At 41.2% G+C, this 19,853-nt stretch overlaps 1 protein-coding gene across 6 annotated transcripts in view; it reads left to right on the top strand.

Moving 5' to 3' along the window:
* The first annotated feature begins 16,215 nt into the window (after positions 1–16,215).
* ZZZ3 (zinc finger ZZ-type containing 3) overlaps positions 16,216–19,853 on the top strand; it is a 135,446-nt gene continuing 131,808 nt past the window's right edge. For all 6 annotated transcript variants that reach the window (XR_002824080.1, XM_023731200.1, XM_012555536.2 and 3 more), the window contains exon 1: positions 16,216–16,383. The gene's annotated coding sequence lies outside the window, so the exon portion shown is untranslated. The remainder of the gene's footprint in view (positions 16,384–19,853) is intronic.

The following is a 19,853-nucleotide window of genomic DNA, read 5'->3' as shown; positions in this document are numbered from 1 at the left end:
TCCCTGGTAACCAACAAAGATTGTTACATTTTGTGTGTGAACTTTTTCATGGGTTTTTATAATAAAGGTCTCATACAATATTTGTCCTTTTGTGATTGACTTATTTCACTCAGCATAATGTTTTCAAGGTTCATCTATGTTGTGTGCATCAGGACTTCATTTCTTTTTATGGCTGAGTAATATTCCATTGTATGTATATACCACATACCACATTTTGTTCATTCATTCATCTGTTGATAGACATTTTGGTTGTTTTCACCTTTCGGCTATGGTGAAAAGTACTGTAATGAACATTGGTGTACAGGTTGTAAAACTAATTTTTAAAATAGTGTAGCTATTACCATATTCATTTACCTTGAACTATCACTAAACTACTTCCAGTTTTGAAAAGTAGTTTAAGAAGGGATAGAATTTTGGAACCATTTAGAACCACTGAATTTAAGGGAAGATATCTGATGTACTTTTACATGGTAATCAAAAGATAATTTTGCATCAGTTTAGCTCTCAGTGCTTGGTGACATCTTTAGTGACTGTCAGTTTCCTAGCACAGCATACTATCATGCCAGCTCTTCCAAACTTTGCCCTTTCCCTGGCTACAGGAAATAACCTCACCCTTATTTTACTAAGATTGAGGTATAAACTCCTTTATCTTTCATTGCCACTTCTTAATATCTTGATTTTTTTTCTTTGTAAATTAGAGAAGAAAGATCCTTTTCCCTTGCTGTCTGTCTTCCTCCCTCCATTTGCTAATTTAATTTATTTAATCAGGGTGTTCTTCCTCCAGTACATTTTTAAATGAAGAATCCATGCCATGTTGTTGTTAGGTGCCATTAAGTTGATTCCAACTTAACACTGATCCAATGTGACAGAGTAGAACTGCCCCAAAGGGTTTTCTTGGCTGTAATCTTTACGGAAGCAGATTGCTAGGTCTTTTTCCTGCAGAGCTGCTGAATGGGTTCAGACCACTAACCTTTTGGTTAGCAGTCAAGCACTTTAACCTGCTGTACCACCAGGGATCCTTATCCATGCCATAGTTTTTCAAACATTCCTTCTTGACTAGCACCTTCCCCTGCCTTCAAACATGATGAATTTTCCCTTACTGGGAGGAAAAGGATGAGGGAAATGAATCTTCTCTCGACCAATTTGCCACACCATTTCTTCCTTCTTTTTCATTTACAAATGTGTTACTTAACTGGTCTACACCCTCTACTTCCACTTCTTTAGTATTAATTCTCTTTCCTCTTCAAACTTACCATCTGGCTTCTATTGCCTGCTCATTTTTTTGTTCTTTATATGGCTTTTTTTATTAGCAGTTATCCCTAGCTGCTCTTAAAATTCTCTCTTTGGTTATGTCTTAGTGACTTTCTTTTGGGATCTGACTTGTGTGGGGTTCGATGAGCATCTTGGATCGGTATCTTCTTTTATGGTATGAGGGAAGTTTCCTGCCAACAAATCTTCAACAATTCTCTGTTTTCTGTTTTCTCCCCCTGTTCTGGTACTCCAATCACTTGTAGGTTATTCCTCTTGATAGAGTCCCACATAATTCTTAGGGTTTCTTCATTTTTTTTAAATTCCTTTATCTGATTTTTCCTCAGTAAGCTAGTGTCAGGTGCTTTATATTCAATCTCACAAATTCTGATTTCCGTTGCCTCATTTCTGCCTCCTATGATTTTCTGTTGGGTTGTCTAATTCTGAAGTTTTATTGTTAATTTCTGGATTTCTGATTGCTGTCTCTCTGTGGATTCTTGCAGACTGTTAAATTTGCCATTGTGCTCTTCTATAATCTTAAGTTCCTCTGTTGCTTTGTCTATGTGTTCCTTAGCTGTCATGCATTTTGCCTGAACTCCTTCCTGATCTCTTAAAGAGTTCTGTATAGTAATCTTCTGTATTCTACCTCTGGTAATTCCAATAAGTTCTCTTCCTCCAGAAAATTTCTTGATTCTTTATTTTGGGGGCTTGCTGAAGCCATCACGGTCTGACTTTTCATGTGATTTGATATTGACTGTTGTCTCTGAGCCATCCATAAGTTATTATATTTATTTATTTTGTTTGCTTCCTGTTTCCCAGCTTCTTGTTTTGTTTTGATATGCCCAAATAGGCTGTTTGTGTGAGCTAGTTTGATTATTGGCACCTTTGAAGCTCTAACGTCCTGTCACCAGGTGGTTAGATCTGTTACTGTGTATGTGAGCCCAGGAGTCCATTTACTTTTCTTATATGGATTCAGCTCAGGTGTCCAGATAGTCGGTCACCACGTGTGTGGTGCAGGCTCTCACCTGCAGTCCTAGATGGGCAGGGGTGATTGGAGTAGGCACAGGTATTTGGTTGTAGTAGGGGGTCACGTTCTGAGCAAGGCAGGGGGCTGATGGCTACTGCCGAGTGTCTGAGAGGAAAGAGTGTCCCTGTTCCCTAAAGCACATAGGTGGGTGGGTTTTGCAGCCAATGGGCACCCAATGCTGTTGGCTGTGGGAGCCACCACTTATTGTTGGACCCCTGTTACGGGTGGAGCCACCAATCCTCAGGCCCCTGATGTGGGTAGGTGAGGACCCTGCTTAATGGGCAGAGCAGTGTCAAATGTCACAAACCTGCCACCCCATGATATAGCTGACAGAGTTGAAGTTAGGCTTTAAGTTTTTACCTTGTTGTACTGTGCTAATCAGGGCCTATGCTGCTGAAATGGGCCCACACAGGTTTAGCAGGAGTGAAAGGCATTCAAAGTCTGTGGACCCCTTATGCCTGTGCCTAGGCAAAGGAGCTGTGCCTGCCCTGAGTTCCTGGCATAGGGGAGCTGGCAGATTATTTTTTCCTGTTTGTTAATTCATTCCCTCTCCAGGGCTGGGAGAATGGCTCAGTGCATGATAGGTTCTACTTCCAGCCCAGGGGACACAGCAATAGCTGAAGCCAGCCTGGTACCCAGTGCAGAGCAGGGAGGGAGCAGGTAAATGGGAGAGAGATTCTTCCCAAATGTGTTTTTTGATCCACACAGTAGGTTAAACACATGTACTTACCTTTTGCCAATTGAGCACCACTTTCACTGGCTCTGGAGGCTTGAGCAGACCCTCCGCCACTTGGTCTCTCTCAACATGGAAAACGCATCCTGAACACCACTGCTTGCCTCACCATGCACGCCAGCTGATCTGGTCCACAGGGCGCTAACTCCCACTGGGTCAGGTCTGGCATCTCCTCGCTGCATCTGAACCATCTCTCCCTTCCCCTGCCACTCAGTCCAATTCCTCAACTTTGCCTTTGATGTTCAGGGTTCCTAGACTGTCATATATAATCGATTCACGTGTTTTTTTGGGTCTTTGTTGTAAGTGGGTCTACCAGAAGTGTCTTGACTACTTTGCCATCTTGGCCCCGCCCCCTCCAGATTTCTTTTAACTTGTTCAAAATTCAGTGCATATTTCAAGTCCCTGCTCAAAGGTCAACAAACATCAGAGGGCTGCCCAGACCACTCTATCCAAAATAGCACACCTGTACCACTGCTATCTTTACCCTGCTGTAACATTAATGATTCATAATAATTATTCACAACAATTTGTTGGTCTCCTTGCAACCAAGAATTAGTACTTAGGGACTTCGTCACTTTTGCTCACTGCCATATCCCCATCACTTAGAACTGTGTCTGGCACAATAAATACTTTATCAAAACATATCAACCAACTATACTGAGCATGTCAGAAAAGCCCAACACAGTGATGGAGATAAGCATTCCCCTTGGGTTGAGAGTACCATAGAGAACCTCACCATTTACATGCTGTGGGAAAATTAAGCTAAATCTTCCTTTCCTGCTGATAATTTGGAGATTATGTTCCAGAATGGTTGTATGCCATCGAGTGGATTTCAACTCACAGTGACCCTATATGACATAACAGAACTACCCCATAGGGTTTCCTAGGCTGTAATCTCTATGGGAGCAAATCGCCAGGTCTGTTCTCCCCCTGAGCACCTGATGGGTTCCAATCTCAAACTGGTTACCAGCTGAATGCATTGCACCACCAGGGCTCCTTAATCCAGTGGTATTCCCCATTGCTGTCAAGTCAGTTCCAACTCATAGCAACCCTACAGGACAGAGCAGAACTGCCTATAGGGTTTCCAAGCTGTAATCTTTACAGAAGCCGACTGCCACATCTTTCTTCTGTGCAGTGGCTGGTGGATTTGAACCACTGACCTTTTGGTTAGCAGCCAAGCATTTAACCACTGCACCACTGGGGTTCCTCCCCCTTAAAGATTACAGCCTAGGAAATCCTATGGGGCAGTTCTACTCTGTCCTGTTGGGTCGCTGTGAGTAGGAATCGACTCAACGGAATACAACAACAACAACAGTCTTTACGGAAGCAGATCACCAGGTCTTGCTCCCGTGGAGCCATTGGATGCGTTTGAAGCAACCTTTTGGTTAACAGCTGACAGCTTAACCTTGCATCACCAAGGCTCCTTCATATCAGCACTAAAGATACAAAAATAAACATGAGATTTCCTTACCTTCCTTTATATGCCTATAAAGCCACATTCTATTTACAATTAACCATAACAATCATTTCTTATTGAGTCCTATGTGCAAACCAATATGCTATGTATTTTTTATATCTTATCCTATTTTAGGCTTCCAATGATCCTAGGAGAGAGATACTATTTGTGGTAAACACTGAGATATACTGCTCAGATCCCCCTGGAAGGAGGACTTGACCTAATTTTTTATAAAACACCCACTGTGGACAAAACTCAGTGCTGTGTTGTACAAGGCATACAAAGATGATCCTTGCCTTCAAAGGAGTTTATAGTCTCTTAGGAAGGGTAAGTACACATAATTTGAAGCATGGACTTACGAGAAAGGAGTGCAAACAGATAAGTCATCTGTAAGCTGTGCATGAAACACTGTCTCGTGAAGCCACAATGCTATTATCATACTTAATACAATTAACAAAAATTCCTTGGTATAATACCTAGTCCATAAGTGAACTTCCTCAGTTGTCTCAAAGTTATGTTTTTAAAATTGACTTGCTCAAAACAGGATCCAAACAAGGACCATATATTACATCTGGCTCTCTCTCTAAAGTCTCTTAATCTCCTACCTTTATTTTTTCTTGCCATTGGCTTGTTGCAATAATCATATCAATTGTTCTGTAAAATGTTCCACATTCTGGATTTGCCTGTTTGCTTCCTTGATGTGTCATTTAACTTGTTTCTCTGTCCCTCATATTTCCTATAAACAGAAGTTAGGGCACTGATAGGACTCAGCTCCAACTTTTTTGGCAAAAATGCATCAAAGGCAGTACTATATGCTTCATGCTGCATCTTATCAGGAATCACACAATATCTGCTTATCCCACTTTTAATGATACAAAGATTGATCAGTGGGTTCAGGTGGTGAGAGCCTAATCCTTCCGCTGTGAAGTTGATTCTAAGTTACTGATCAACCTTTCAACTAATAGTTTTATCTACTCATGATTATTATCTGAATCAACTACTTCATTACAGGTTGCAAAATGGTGATTTTTTTTTTGAATTCTAGCATTCCTTTTAAGGGACTTTAAAAAAAAAAAAATCTTCAACATGTAAATGAACTGAGGAGGAACAAAGGAGAGTAGTTCTGGGCCTCTGATGTGGTGGTAAATGTTGAAACCAGTACAAACTCACTCTCCTGGGGTCAGTTAGGGAACATTTCCTCCCAAAGAATTGTTGTGTGTAGCTTTTCACAGCTTCCTGCTTGAGCTCCTAAGTTTTTTTTTTTTTTTTTGGATACAGCTCCTAAGCTTTGAACCCAAACTTCAGAGACTACTTCACTAGGCTGGTCAAGTGTGGTAGACTGTTAACATTGGTGGCTCCCAATGAACTACACCTCCTAGTATTCATGCCCTCATGTAGTTCCCTCCCAACAGAAGATGGTAGACACTGTGTCAGTTCTAGTCCTAACCCTTAAGATGTCTGCAGAATTTGCTTTCACTCTCTTGGAACCTGTCATGCAGTAAGGAAGATCAGGCTATCCTGCTGAAGAGAGAGGCCAAATGGGAGGCCTTGGAGAACGAGATCATTTGGAGAGAGATGCCTTCAGGAAATATGATGCCTCAGCCAACAGTCAGCACCAAGGCCCTACTCTTGTGAAAGGTCTTGGACCTTCCAGCACAGCTCATCTCCAAGATGAATGCTCATGAGTGCCCCCAGCTGACAACATATGGAGCAGAACCACCCAGACAACCTATAGAATTGTGAAAAATAATAAATTGTTGTTTTAAGCCAGTAAGTTCTGAAGTGCTTTGTTATGCTAGAAACAAAAGTGTTCAACTTCAGTTGCATCATAACTTTCCTGTTGGAAGAGCTGCACCTGCTGCCATATTTATAAGCAGTCTTGCACTTCAGGCCCACAGCTCTTGTAGCAGAATTTCACATGGATGAAAGACAGAACTAAAGTAACTTAAATACTAAGGGTTTGTCTGGGAAGAAGTCTACACCTGAATAGTTGCTATCATAAATAATTATACCTCCATAATTTTGCCAAATTTATACATTTCAGACATGAATCATTAAGGTCATCATCTATTCAACAGTTAGAGCTCTACAGGGGGATGGACTGGGATCCTGGACTTTCTGCCATTGGTGACATTTGACAAGCACTACAGTGCTATCTATACATCTGGAAGGGCATGTTATTTGCAACCAAAACTGGGGAGAGCTATACTGTGCATTTACTGTATGCTTTGTATCTATTAAAACATTTAGTTTCACAGCAACCCAACGAGGCAGATACTCATTTTGCAGAGGGGGAAACTAAGGCCAGAGAACTCCCAGGGTCACACAGCTAGTAAATGGCAGAGCAGTATTCAAATCCAAGCAATCCTATCACAAGTTGATTGCATTAATTACCTTAATTCTTCACACCTCCCCGTGTCTATAAAGCCACATCCTTTGCCATGTGCCTTTGCAGTTTCTCTCATTAAAAGCAGAATTTATTTCTCCATCTCTTGACTCTGAGTTTGACCATGTAATTTGGCCAATGAAATGTTAGCAGATATGACACATGCAGAGGCTTGGAAATTAGCTTGCTCCTCTACCATGACTAAGAGAACATGTCTGGGTTAGCCTGCTAAAGCACACATAAAAAAAGAGCCAATTTGCTCCAGTCATTTCAGCCGAAGTCATCCTAGATCTGCCAAACCTTAGACAAGTTAAGTGAGCCCAGCTGACACCAGCCAAGACTAGATTAGCTCAACTCCACAGACTTGTAAAATAAATACTCTTGTATACCACTGAGGTTTTATGGTTGTTACATAGCATTATTTTAGCAATAGGTAACCGATACACTGGTTTTGGTGTCCATACTCCTAATGACTATTCATATTGCTTTTCAGATTGTTGAGTTTTAGGTAACTGACAAAGGAGTAGATATAACCAGCAGAGAGTTACAAATCTAGGACTAGATCTTGGAAGAAACATTGGGGCAGTGAAATATATCTGAGGATCATTTTAAAAGAAATGACAGTTGAAACCAAAGGAGTGAATGAGCTTTCTAAATAATACATATTTATCAAGGTAGAGAGACAGATCATTCAACATTCAGAATGAGAGAGGTAAAAAAAATACAAAGGAGTAGGCAGATGTGTAGAGGGGGATCCATAAAATGGCAACATCAAATATAAGAGCAAAGTTTCAGGATATAGTTGTCATTGAGAAAGTCATTAGGTTTTCTCAGTGGAAATTCACTTATAACTTCTGAGAAAAGCATAGTTTTGGATACAGTCAGCCATATTTGGGTTTGAATTCTGACAATAAGTGGGCATGTTAATCTGTTTGGCCTGGTGCCTGACACTTCATAAGAATTCAGTATTAGTAGTGTTGTTATTAAAATAGCTTTGAGGACGTGGGGCCAAGATGGCGGAGTAGTCAGACACTTCTGGTGGTCCCTCTTACAACAAAGACCTGAAAAATACAAGTGAATCGATTATATATGACAATCGAGGAGCCCTGAACATCAAAGGCAAAGTTGAGGAATCGGACTGAGTGGCAGGGGAAGAGAGAGATGGTTCAGATGCAGTGAGGAGTTGCCAGACCTGGCCCAGGGGGAACCGGAACCCTGCAGGCCAGAATGGCTGATGTGCACAGTGAAGCAAGCAGTGGCACTCGGGATGCGTTTTCCACATTGGTAGAGACTGAGTGGTGAAGACTCTACTCAAGCCTCCAGAACCAGTGAAAAGTGGAACTTAATTGGCAAAAGAGAAGTACATGCGTTTAACCTACTGTGCGCATCGAAAAACACCCCATTTGGGAAGAACCTCTCTACCATTTACCTGCTCCCTCCCTGCTCTGCACCGGGTCCCAGGCCAGCTTCAGCGATTGCTGTGTCCCCTGGGCCAGAAGTAGGACCCATCACGTGCCCTGAGCCATTCTCCCAACCTTGGAAAGAGAAGAAATTAACAGGAAAAAATAATCTGCCAGCTCCCCTACGCCAGGAACTTGGGGCAGGCACAGCTCCTTTGCTTAGGCACAGGCATAAGGGGTCCACAGACTTTGATTGCCTTCTACCCTTGCGTAGACCTGTGTGGGCCCATTTTAGCAGCGTATGCCCTCATTAGCACAGTACAACAGGGTATATACCAGAAGCCTAACTTCAACTGTATCAGCTATATTGTGGAGTGGCAGGTTTGTAACATTTGACACCGTTCTGCCCATGAAGCAAGGTCCTCACTTACATTAGGGGCCTGAGGACTGGTGGCTCCACCCACGCCACCTACCCACCCATGACGGGTCCAAGAATAAGTGGTGCCTCCCAGTCCTTACAGCCAACCACACTGGGTGCCCATAGTTTGGCTGCAAAACCCACCTACCTATGCACTCTAGGGAACAGGGACACTCTTTCCTCTCAGACACTCAGGGGAAGCCATCAGCCCCCTGCCTTATGTGACCCCCTGCCGCAGTCAGATACCTGGGCCTACTCTAATCACCCCTGCCCGTCTAGGACTGTAGGTGAAAGCCTGCACCGCACACTTGGTGACCGACTATCTGGACACCTGGTTTGAATCCATACAAGAAAAGTAAATGGACTCCTGGGCTCACATACACAGTAACAGATCTAACCACCTGGTGACAGGGCATTAGAGCTTCAAAGGTGCCAATAATCAAACTAGCTCACACAAGCAGCCTATATGGCATATCAAAACAAAACAAAACAAGAAGCTAGGACACAGGAAGCAAACATAAAATAAATAAATATAATAACTTATGGATGGCTCAGAGACAACAGTCAATATCAAATCACATGAAGAGTCAGACCATGATGGCTTCAGCAAGCTCCCAAAACAAAAGAATCAAGAAATTTTCTGGAGGAAGAGAACCTCTTGTAATTACCAGAGGTAGAATACAAAAGATTAGTATACAGAACTCTTAAGAGATCAGGAAGGAGTTCAGGCAAAATGCAGGACAGCTAAGGAACACATAGACAAAGCACAGAGGAACTTAAGAAGATTAAAGAAGAGCACAATGGCAAATTTAACAGGCTGCAAGAATCCACAGAGAGACAGCAATCAGAAATCCAGAAATTAACAATAAAACTTCAGAATTAGACAACCCAACAGAAAATCATAGGAGGCAGAAATGAGGCAACAGAAATCAGAATTTGTGAGATTGAATATAAAGCACCTGACACTAGCTTACTAAGGAAAAATCAGATAAAGGAATTTAAAAAAAATGAAGAAACCCTAAGAATTATGTGGGACTCCATCAAGAGGAATAACCTACAAGTGATTGGAGTACCAGAACAGGGGGAGAAAACAGAAAACAGAGAGAGAATAGTTGAAGATTTGTTGGCAGGAAACTTCCCTCATATTGCAAAAGAGGAGAAGATACCGATCCAAGATGCTCATCGAACCCCACACAAGTTAGATCCCAAAAGAAAGTCACTACGACGTGTTATAATAAACTTGCTAAAACCAAAGATAAAGAGAGAATTTTAAGAGCGTCTAGAGATAAACGAAAAGTCATCTACAAAGGAGAGTCAATAAGACTAAGTTCATACCACTCAGCAGAAAGCATGCAGGCCAGAAGGCAATCAGATGACATATATAAAGCCTTGAAAGAAAAAAACTATCAGCCAGGAATTATATATCCAGCAAAACTGTCTCTCAAATATGATGGCAAAATTAGGGCATTTCCAGATAAACGGAAGTTTAGGGAATTTGCAAAAACCAAACCAAAATTGCAAGACATACTAAAGGGAGTTCTCTGGTTAGAAAATCAATAACATCAGATAACAACCTAAGACTAGAACACAGACAGAGCAACCAAATATCAACCCAGATAGGGAAGTTACAAAAATAAATCAAAGCTAAAACACTGAAAATAGGGAAACAGATGTTAGTATGTAAAAGATGACATTAAAAGAAAAAAGAAGGACTAAAAAATGTAGTCATATATCTTTCATATTGAGAGAAATCAAGATGATATTAAAAAATAAAATAAAATAAAAAGCTGGTTTAAACCTAGAAAAATAGGGGTTAATATTTGGCTAACCAGAAAGTAAACCCTAACAATCCTACACATCAAAATAAAAAACTAGAAAAACATGAAGACTCAGCAAACACAAAATGAACAACAGTGAAAAAGATGAAAAGAAAATAAATAAAAATGACTCAGCACAGAAAATTAAGTTGAACAAAAAAACTGTCAACAACACACACAAAAAACGACATCAAAATGACAGCACTAAATGCATCCCTATCAATAATTACGCTGAATGTAAATGGACTAAATGCACCAATAAAGAGACTGAGAGTGGCAGAATGGATAAAAAAACATGATCCATGTATATGCTGTCTATAAGAGATGCACTTAAAGACAGAAACAAACTTCAACTCAAAGAATGGAAAAAATCATATCAAGCAAACAACACTTAAAAAAGAGCAGGAGAGGCAATATTACTCTCTGACAAAACAGACGTTAAAGTAAAATCAACCACAAAGGATAAGGAAGGACATTATATAATGATTAAAGGGAGAATACACCAGGAGGACATAACCATAATAAATATTTATGCAGTCAATGACAGGGCTGCAAAACACATAAACTCTAATAGCGTTGAAAAGAGAGATAGACAGCTCCACAATAATAGTAGGAGGCTTCAACACACCACTTTCAGTGAAGGATGGAACATCTAGAAAGAAACTCAATAAAGACACGGAAGATCTAAATGCCACAGTCACCCAACTGGATCTCACAGACACAGACCGAACACTCCACCCAACAGCAGCCCATTATACTTTCTTTTCCAACGCCCATGGAACATTCTCCAGAATAGACCACATATTAGGCCACAAAGCAAGCCTTAACAGAATCCAAAGCATTGAAATATTACAAAGTATCTTTTCTGACCATAAAGCCATAAAAGTAAAAATCAGTAACAGAAAAAGCAACGAAAACAAATCAAACACATGGAAACTGAACAACACCTTGCTCAAAAACTACTGGGTTACAGAAGAAATTAAGGATGGAATAAAGAAATTCACAGAATCAAATGAGAATGAAAACACATCCTACCAGAACCTCTGGGACACAACAAAAGGAGTGCTCAGAAGTCAATTTACAGCAATAAATGCACACATCCAAAAAGAAAAAAGGGCCAAAATGAAAACTGGAACAAATAGAAAGAACACCAAAAGAAGCTCTCGGGCACCAGAAGAAAGCAAATAATAAAAATTAGAGCAGAATTAAATGAAATAGAAAATAAAAAAACAATTGAAAGAGTTAACAAGATCAAAAGCTGGTTCTTTGAAAAGATCAACAAAATCGATAAACTACTGGCCAAACTGAGAAAAGAAAAACAGGAGAGGAAGCCAATAACCCATATAAGAAATCAGACGAGTGACATCACAACAGACCCAACTGAAATTAAAAGAATCATAACAGAATAATATGAAACACTGTACTCTAACAAATTTGAAAACCTAGAGGAAATGGACAAATTTCTAGAAACTCACTACCTATCTAAACTAACACAAACAGAGGTAGAACAACTAAATAAACTCATAACAAAAGAAGAGATTGAAAACGTAATTAAAAACTCCCAACAAAAAAAAAGACCCGGCCCAGATGCCTTCACTGGAGAATTCTACCAAACTTTCCGAGAAGAGTTAACACCGTTACTACTAAAGGTATTTCGGAACACAGAAAAGGATGGAATACTCCCAAACTCATTCCATGAAACCAGCATAACCCTGATATCAAAACTAGGTAAAGACACCACAAAAAAAGAAAATTACAGACCAATATCCCTCATGAACACTGATGCAAAAATCCTCAACAAAATTCTAGCCAACAGAATTCAGCAACATATCAAAAAAATAATTCACCATGATCAAGGGGGATTTATACCAGGTATGCAGAGATGGTTCAACATTAGAAAAACAATCAATATAATCCATCACATAAATTAAAGACGAGAACCACATAATCTTTTCAACTGATGCAGAAAAGGCATTTGACAAAGTCCAACATCCATTCGTGATAAAAACTCTTAACAAAGTAGGAGTAGAAGGGAAATTCCTCAACATAATTAAGGACATTTATACAAAGCCAACAGCCAACATCATCCTAAATGGAGAGAGTCTGAAAGCATTGCCCTTTATCACCAGTCTTATTCAACACTGTGCTGGAGCTCCTACCCATAGCAATTAGGCTGGAAAAAGAAAGAAAGGGCATCCAAACTGGTAAGGAAGAAGAAAAAGTATCTGTGCAGATGATATGATCTTATACACAGAAAACCAGAAAGAATCCACAAGAAAACTACTGGAACTAATCAAAGATTTCAGCAAAGTTTCAGGATACAAGATAAACATACAAAAATCAGTTGGATTCCTCTACACCAACAAAAAGAACTTTGAAGAAGAAATCACCAAATCAATAACATTTACAATAGCCCCCAAGAAGATAAAATACTTAGGAATAAATCTAACCAGAGATGTTAAAGACCTATACAAAGAAAACTACAAGACACTACTGCAAGAAACCAAAAGAGACCTACGTAAATGGAAAAACATACCTTGCTCATGGATAGGAAGACTCAACATTGTGAAAATGTCAATTCTACCCAAAGTGATCTATAGATATAATGCAATCCCAATCGACATTCCAAAGGCATTTTTTAATGAGAGGGAGAAAAAAATCACCAACTTCATATGGAAAGGGAAGAGGCCCCAGATAAGTAAAGCAGTATTCAAGAAGAAGAATAAAGTGGGAGGCCCCACACTACCTGATTTTAGAACCTATTATACTGCATTGGTAGTCAAAACAGCCTGGTACTGGTACAACAACAGATACATAGACCAGTGGAACAGAATTAAATCCAGATGTAAATCCATCCACCTATGAGCAGCTGGTATTTGACAAAAGCCCAATGTCCGTTAACTGGGGAAAAGACAGTCTCTTTAACTAATGGTGCTAGCATAACTGGATATCAATCTGTAGAAAACTGAAACAAGACCCATACCTCCCACCATGCATAAAAACAAACTCAAAATGGATCAAAGACCTAAATATAAAATCTAAAATGTTAAAGATCATGGAAGAAAAAATAGAGACAACACTAGGAGCCCTAATACATGGCATAAACAGAATAGAAAACATTACTAACAATCCACAAACACCAGAAGAGAAACTAGATAACTGGGTACTCCTAAAAATCAAACACTTACGCTCTTCAAAAGAGTTCACCAAAAGAGAAGAAAGACAACCTATAGACTAGGAAAAAAATTTTGGCTACGTCAAATCTGATCAGGGTCTAATCTCTAAAATCTACAGGATAGTGCAAAACTTCAATAACAAAAAGACAAATAACCCAATTAAAAAATTGGCAAAGTACAAAACTAAAACCATTCCTGAAGCGAACTCTTCAGACAAAGATTAGAGTGGAGTATAAGACATAAAATGATACTCATGAAGGGTGTGCTTCTTAGCTCAAGTAGATACGTGATTCTAAATGGGCAGCTCCTGTCCGGAGGCGAGATGACAAGGCTGAAAGGGACAGGAGCTGGTCGAACAGATGGGAAATCTGAGGTAGAAAGGAGAAGTGTGCTGTCACAGTATAGGGAGTGCAACTAGGGTCACATAAAAGTGTGTGTATAAAGTTTTGTATAAGAAAGTAACTTGAACTGTAAACTTTCATTTAAAGCAGAATAAAATAAAATAATGGGCAAAGGATATGAACAGACACTTCAACAAAGAAGACATTCAGGTGGCTACCAGATCTATGAGGAAATGCTCAGGATCATTAGCCATTAGAGAAATGCAAATCAAAACTACAATGAGCTACCATCTTACCCCAACAAGGCTAGCATTAATCCAAAAAACACAAACTAATGAATGTTGGAGAGGTTGTGGAGAGACTGGAACACTTATACACTGTTGGTGGGAAGGTAAAATGGTACAACCACTTTGGAAATCGATTTGGCGCTTCCTTAAAAGGCTAGAAATAGAAGTACAATACGATCCAGCAATCCCACTCCTTGGAATGTATCCTAGAGAAATACGAGCTATCACACGAATAAGATATATGCACACCCATGTTCACTGCAGCGCTGTTCACGATAGCAAAAAGATGGAAACAACCTAGGTGCCGGTCAATGGACGAATGGATAAACAAATTATGGTATATTCACACAGTGGAATACTACAAAACAATATAGAACAACAATGAATCTGGGAAACATCTCATAACATGGATGAATCTGGAAAGCATTATGCTGAGTGAAATTAATCAGTCACAAAAGGACAAATTATCGTATGAGACCATTATTATACGAAATCAAGAAATGGTTTAAACACAGAAGAAAACATTCTTTGATGGTGACAAGGATGCAGAGGGAGGGAGACGGGTATTCACTAACTAGATAGTAGACAAGAATTATGTTATGTGAAGGGAAGGACAATACACAATACAGTGGGAGTCAGCACAACTGGAGTAAACCGAAAGCTAAGATGTTTCCTGAATAAAACCAAATGCTTCGAGGGACAGAGCAGCACGGGCGGGGGTCTGGGGACCATGGTTTTAGGGGACATTTAGGTCAACTGGCATAACAAAGTTTATTAAGAAAAAGTTCTGCATCCCAGTTTGGTGAGTGGCAACTGGGATCCTAAAAGCTAGTGAGCAGCCATTTAAGATAGAACTGGTCCCAACCCACCTGGAGAAAAGGAGAACGAAGACTACCAAAGACAAAAGGAAAATATTAGCCTAAGAGACAGAAAGGGCCACATAAACCAGAGACTCCATCAGCCTGAGACCAGAAGCACTATATGCTGCCTGGCTACCATCAATGATTGCCCTGAAAAAGCAGAAGAAAAGTTGGGTGCAGAACTCAAATTCAAGTAAGAAGACCAGACTTAACGGTCTGACTGAGACTGGAGGAATATGGGAAAACATCGCCTCCGGACTCTGTAAGCCCAAAACTAAAACCATTTCCGAAGCCAACTTCAGACAGACTGGACTCTAAGACATGAAATGATACTCCTGAGGAATGTGCTTCTTAGCTCAGATAGATACACGAGACTAAATGGGCGCCTCGTGTGCAGAGGTGAGATGAGAAGGCAGAAAGGGACAGGAGCTGGTTGAATGGACACGGGAAATCTGGGGTGGAAAAGAGGAGTGTGCTGTCACATTGTAGGAAGTGCAACTAGGGTCACATAACACTGTATATAAATGTTTGTATGAGAAACTTAACTTGAACTATAAACTTTCACTTAAAGCACAAAAAAAAAAAAAAAAAACTTTAAGTGTTCTAGTCAGAGGGACCAGCAAACGCAAAAGCCTGAAGTTGATCGAGACTGCATTATTTCAGAAGCAGCCAGAAAGCCAAAGGGTAAGCAAGGGGCCCAGGTAGTTGGAGATGAAGTAGGCAGGAGCATACACAGATATTTTCCTAGCTTGCGAGCACACTACTAAGGGAGCTAAGGTTTACAATCCTCTTGAGAGGTCACAAAGGGCTGGATGAAGCGGACTTCCAACAGCGGAACTACGGAGACGCATTTTCTCCGTGGGTAGGGCCCAGCTCGGCTGACGCAGGGGATGAACGGGGTCCTGCACTCAGAAGATCTACCCTAGCCCGGGGCCGAGCTGCGGCCCCGGGCGCTGCACGGGCCGCGGTTACCAGCAGGCGGTGTAGTGAGCGCGCCTGCAGCCGCCGCAGCCCGCCTGTCCCAGCGAGGAGAAAGGAGGGGACCGGAAGGAGCCGCTGGTGCTGCGGGAAGTGGCAGGAGCGGGAGGCGGGGACCCACCTGGAAGGGCCGCGGCGCCGCTGTCGAGCTTCCTGCGGCAGCGGCCACTCGAGCAAGTGCGGTGGCTGGGGCGGCGAGCGGCCACGGCGGCAGCAGCTCCCCGAGTGGCTCGCGGCGCCCAACCCGGCACGAAAGGTGAGCAGGCGCTCTGGGCACGTGGCGGGGGCCAGAGGCAGAGGCGGGAGAGTGGAGGGGGAAGGGATACCAAGCGTCGATCGACTCTGGGACCCGGATTTAGAGCCTAGCGCGGGGGGTTGGGGGTGGACTGGAGGCGACGGTGGCGACAGCGAAGCCCCCACGTGGGGCGGGGGTGCGCGCGCACGTGTGCGCGGGCGAAAAGGGGCGGGGAGGGTTCTTTGGAGGGTGACGGGCGCGCGCTTGCTCACTCGCGGCCCACGTGACTAGTACGCCGATAGTAAGTTTCCACGTGACAGGCAAGGAGGCCGGCAGAGGAGAAAGGATGTACTTTATGTTTGGTATAACCATGGGCACTCGGAAGTTTTAGGGTTTTTTGCTGCAGTTCTTCTCCATTAGGGGAATAGGATAATAAATATCAGGCAAAAAAGACTGCCTGTACTTTTCATGTTACACATTATCCAGCACGTAAATGAAGACATTTGGAAGATCCTAACTACTGATTTTCACAACCGCCATGTTGCTTTTAGAAGAAACTCGCGAGATGTTACTGGTTTTGTATCGCGAGATTTCGAATCTCGCGGGACCTTGTTGGCAGAAGCAGTTGTCCTGGATGGCGGAGCCTTGGGTTCCGGGGGCTTGAGACCCGCAACTCTCACAAGGCAAGTCGTTAGGGAGGGGCCGAGGGCGAGTGCCTCTTGGTGCCGGGAGACGTGCTGTGTCAGTTTCCTCTAGCCTTGGAGGGAGTACAGTTACCCCATTCAGGCAACACGGTTCTCCCCACCCACTGCGGGCGCTACGCCACCTGCAGGAGCTCACTCTCCCCTCAGTCCGGGCTGCTTCTCCCCCGCTCCGTGATAGTTCCACTCGCGTCCCACTCACTGGAAGTCCGGAGCCGTGATCGCGCAGACGTGATGATCCCATTGGATACTGTTCCTCATACTTTTCAAACGTTCTTTTAGTTTTTTCCGTTGTTGCCATTCTCTAAAAGTACTCTAGACCTGTTAACATTCTGTCGCTTGTTTCTGCTGCAGTACATTTCTCCACTGGTGGTTCTCAGAATGCCTTCCACCTTTGTGCATTTACTCCCGTTTATACGGTCTTTGATAACTTCATCACAACTGTAACTTGGTATTTGCAACAACTTTTGGGCAATATTTGGAGGGGTTGCTTATCATTCTGAGAATACATGATGTCAGAATAAAATCGTTCTTTAATCTTTTTGACCGTGCCCGTTAACTTCTAATTATCAGTAGAGTTTTGATGACTTCTGTGTTACTTTGATGGTTAAAAATGGTTTTTTAGGTTGTATACTTAAAGTAATAGTGGAATGTTTTAGGACAAATTTTTAATTAAAAGCAAAATGACTTTTTTTGATAAACTTTGTGTTGAACTCAATTTTTTCTTAAACGGAGACGTTGACATCAAATTTATTTTCTATTCTCCAGTATCTTATAAAAAATGAAAGTATATCTTTTCACAGCAGTGTGTGGATTCTATTTAGTATTACGAGTGGAGAGTTAATTATAAAACTGATAAGGTAACTAGAAAATGCATTTATAATTTTTGAAACTACAAAAGTATTATTTACCTTTACACTTAATGGAGTATATAGTGTAAAAAGCCCTTTATTACACTCTATCAAGTTCCCTTCTTCAGCCTTAAATCTGTGCCCTTAAGTAACCACTCATAGTGGTGGTTGTGTATTATTCCAGATATTTTTAATATTTTAGTTTTCTTTCTTCATGAAGGGATAGGAAATGGACAGGTGTTATATATTACCAAACATTACCAAAAAAAGAGAAAAAATAAAACGAAACACAAACCGTTGCCATTCGGACTCAGTGACCCTGTAAACAGTAGAACTGTCCCATAGGGTTTCCAAGTAGCTGCTGGTGGGTTTGAACTGCCGACCTTTTGTTGAACAGCCAAACTTTAACCACTTTGCTACCAGGGACCCCCCACAACATTAGCAACCAATAAAAATTGATTATTTTTCTACTCAGTTAAATTTTTATTTAATGGCATATGCGTTTGTTTGGACTCATGCCGGCTTAGATAAAAAGCAAGTTTTTTGGTTGCACAATTTTTTTGTGGTATAGTCTTGTGAAAATATCTCTAGTGATAGCATTATTTTTGTTAGAGATAATAGCATGAGCAGCAGCCTTTGTCATGCAAACCACGTTTATATTTACTAATAAATACCTAAAAATAAAAGAACCATGTAAAATCGTACAAGTGAATATGACTCTTATTTTGGGACTACAACAAAATTTAACTTATTTTATGTTGGTAGCTTTGCACAAAAAGAAAGCCCATGTAAAATGGGGTTTAAAGAAATAATGTTTATAATTTTGAGTTTTCCATTTTTATGTTTAATCCTTTTATATTTGTTTTTTCATTTAAATACTTGTTATGTTACTTGTTTAAAATTGTAACCCAGATATGCATATGAGTTTTCCAGAAGTTTAAAAAGTTGATCAGTTCAAGTAATAGTTCTGACATGCAAATTAGTGAACTCAACTGGAGAGATGTAAATGTATCAGTAGTTACACAAACATGCTGTCTGCCATCGAGTCAATTTTAACTCATAGCAGCGCTCTATGAGAGCGTAACTACCCCATAGGATTTTCTAGGCAGTAGTCTTTATGGGAGCATATTGCCAAGTCTTTCTCCTGTGGAGCTGTCAGCGGTGGGTTCGAACTGACGTTTTGGTTAGCATCTGAGTGCTTAACCATTTTGCCAACAGAGTTCCTTAATACAAACATACTCAAAAGTTGCTAAGCAGTTGTCATTTTGAGATTGTCCTTTTTTGTATTTTTTTTCAAATCTTACCAGCAGTGTTATTTACCAGACCTGTCACATTAAAAAAGTGTCCAGTCTTTATGGACAGTCTCGTTGTTGTAATAGGACAAGTAGAAATGTTGAGGAATAGGAGTGTTACTGGAGAGTATGATGTAGGGCAAAAAACCAAACCCGTTGCTGTTGAGTCGATTCCTACTCATAGCGACCCTATAGGACAGGGTAGAACTTGCCCCATAGTTTTCAAGGAGCACCTGGTGGATTCGAACTGCCAACCCTTTGGTGAGCAGCCGTAGCACTTAAACCATTACGCCACCTGGGTTTCCAATGTAGGAAAAGAAGTAAAGAAAACATGGGAGTGTATAGGTTAATACTGAAATGGACTTAGAGAAGTTGCAGAGAAAAGAGGAATATAGAAAGTTTAAGGAGCCCTGGTGGCACAGTGGTTAAGTGCTCAGCTGCTAACCAGAAGGTTGACAGTTCGAACCCACCAGCCGGTCCTCCGGAGAAAGATGTGGCAGTTGGCTTCCATAATGATTACAGCCTTGGAAACCTTATGGGGCAGCTCTGCGCTGCCCTATAGGGTAGCTATGAGTTGGAATCCACTTGACTGCAATGGGTTTGTTTTGGTTTTGATTAAGGAGCCTTGATGATTCTGGTTTAAGTGC

This window comes from Trichechus manatus, unplaced genomic scaffold (assembly GCF_000243295.1).
Source record: "Trichechus manatus latirostris isolate Lorelei unplaced genomic scaffold, TriManLat1.0 scaffold00003, whole genome shotgun sequence".
In the NCBI taxonomy this organism is placed as follows: domain Eukaryota; kingdom Metazoa; phylum Chordata; class Mammalia; order Sirenia; family Trichechidae; genus Trichechus; species Trichechus manatus.
The sequence above is the reverse complement of the archived record's forward strand: the minus strand, read 5'-3'. Positions and strand labels throughout refer to the sequence as shown.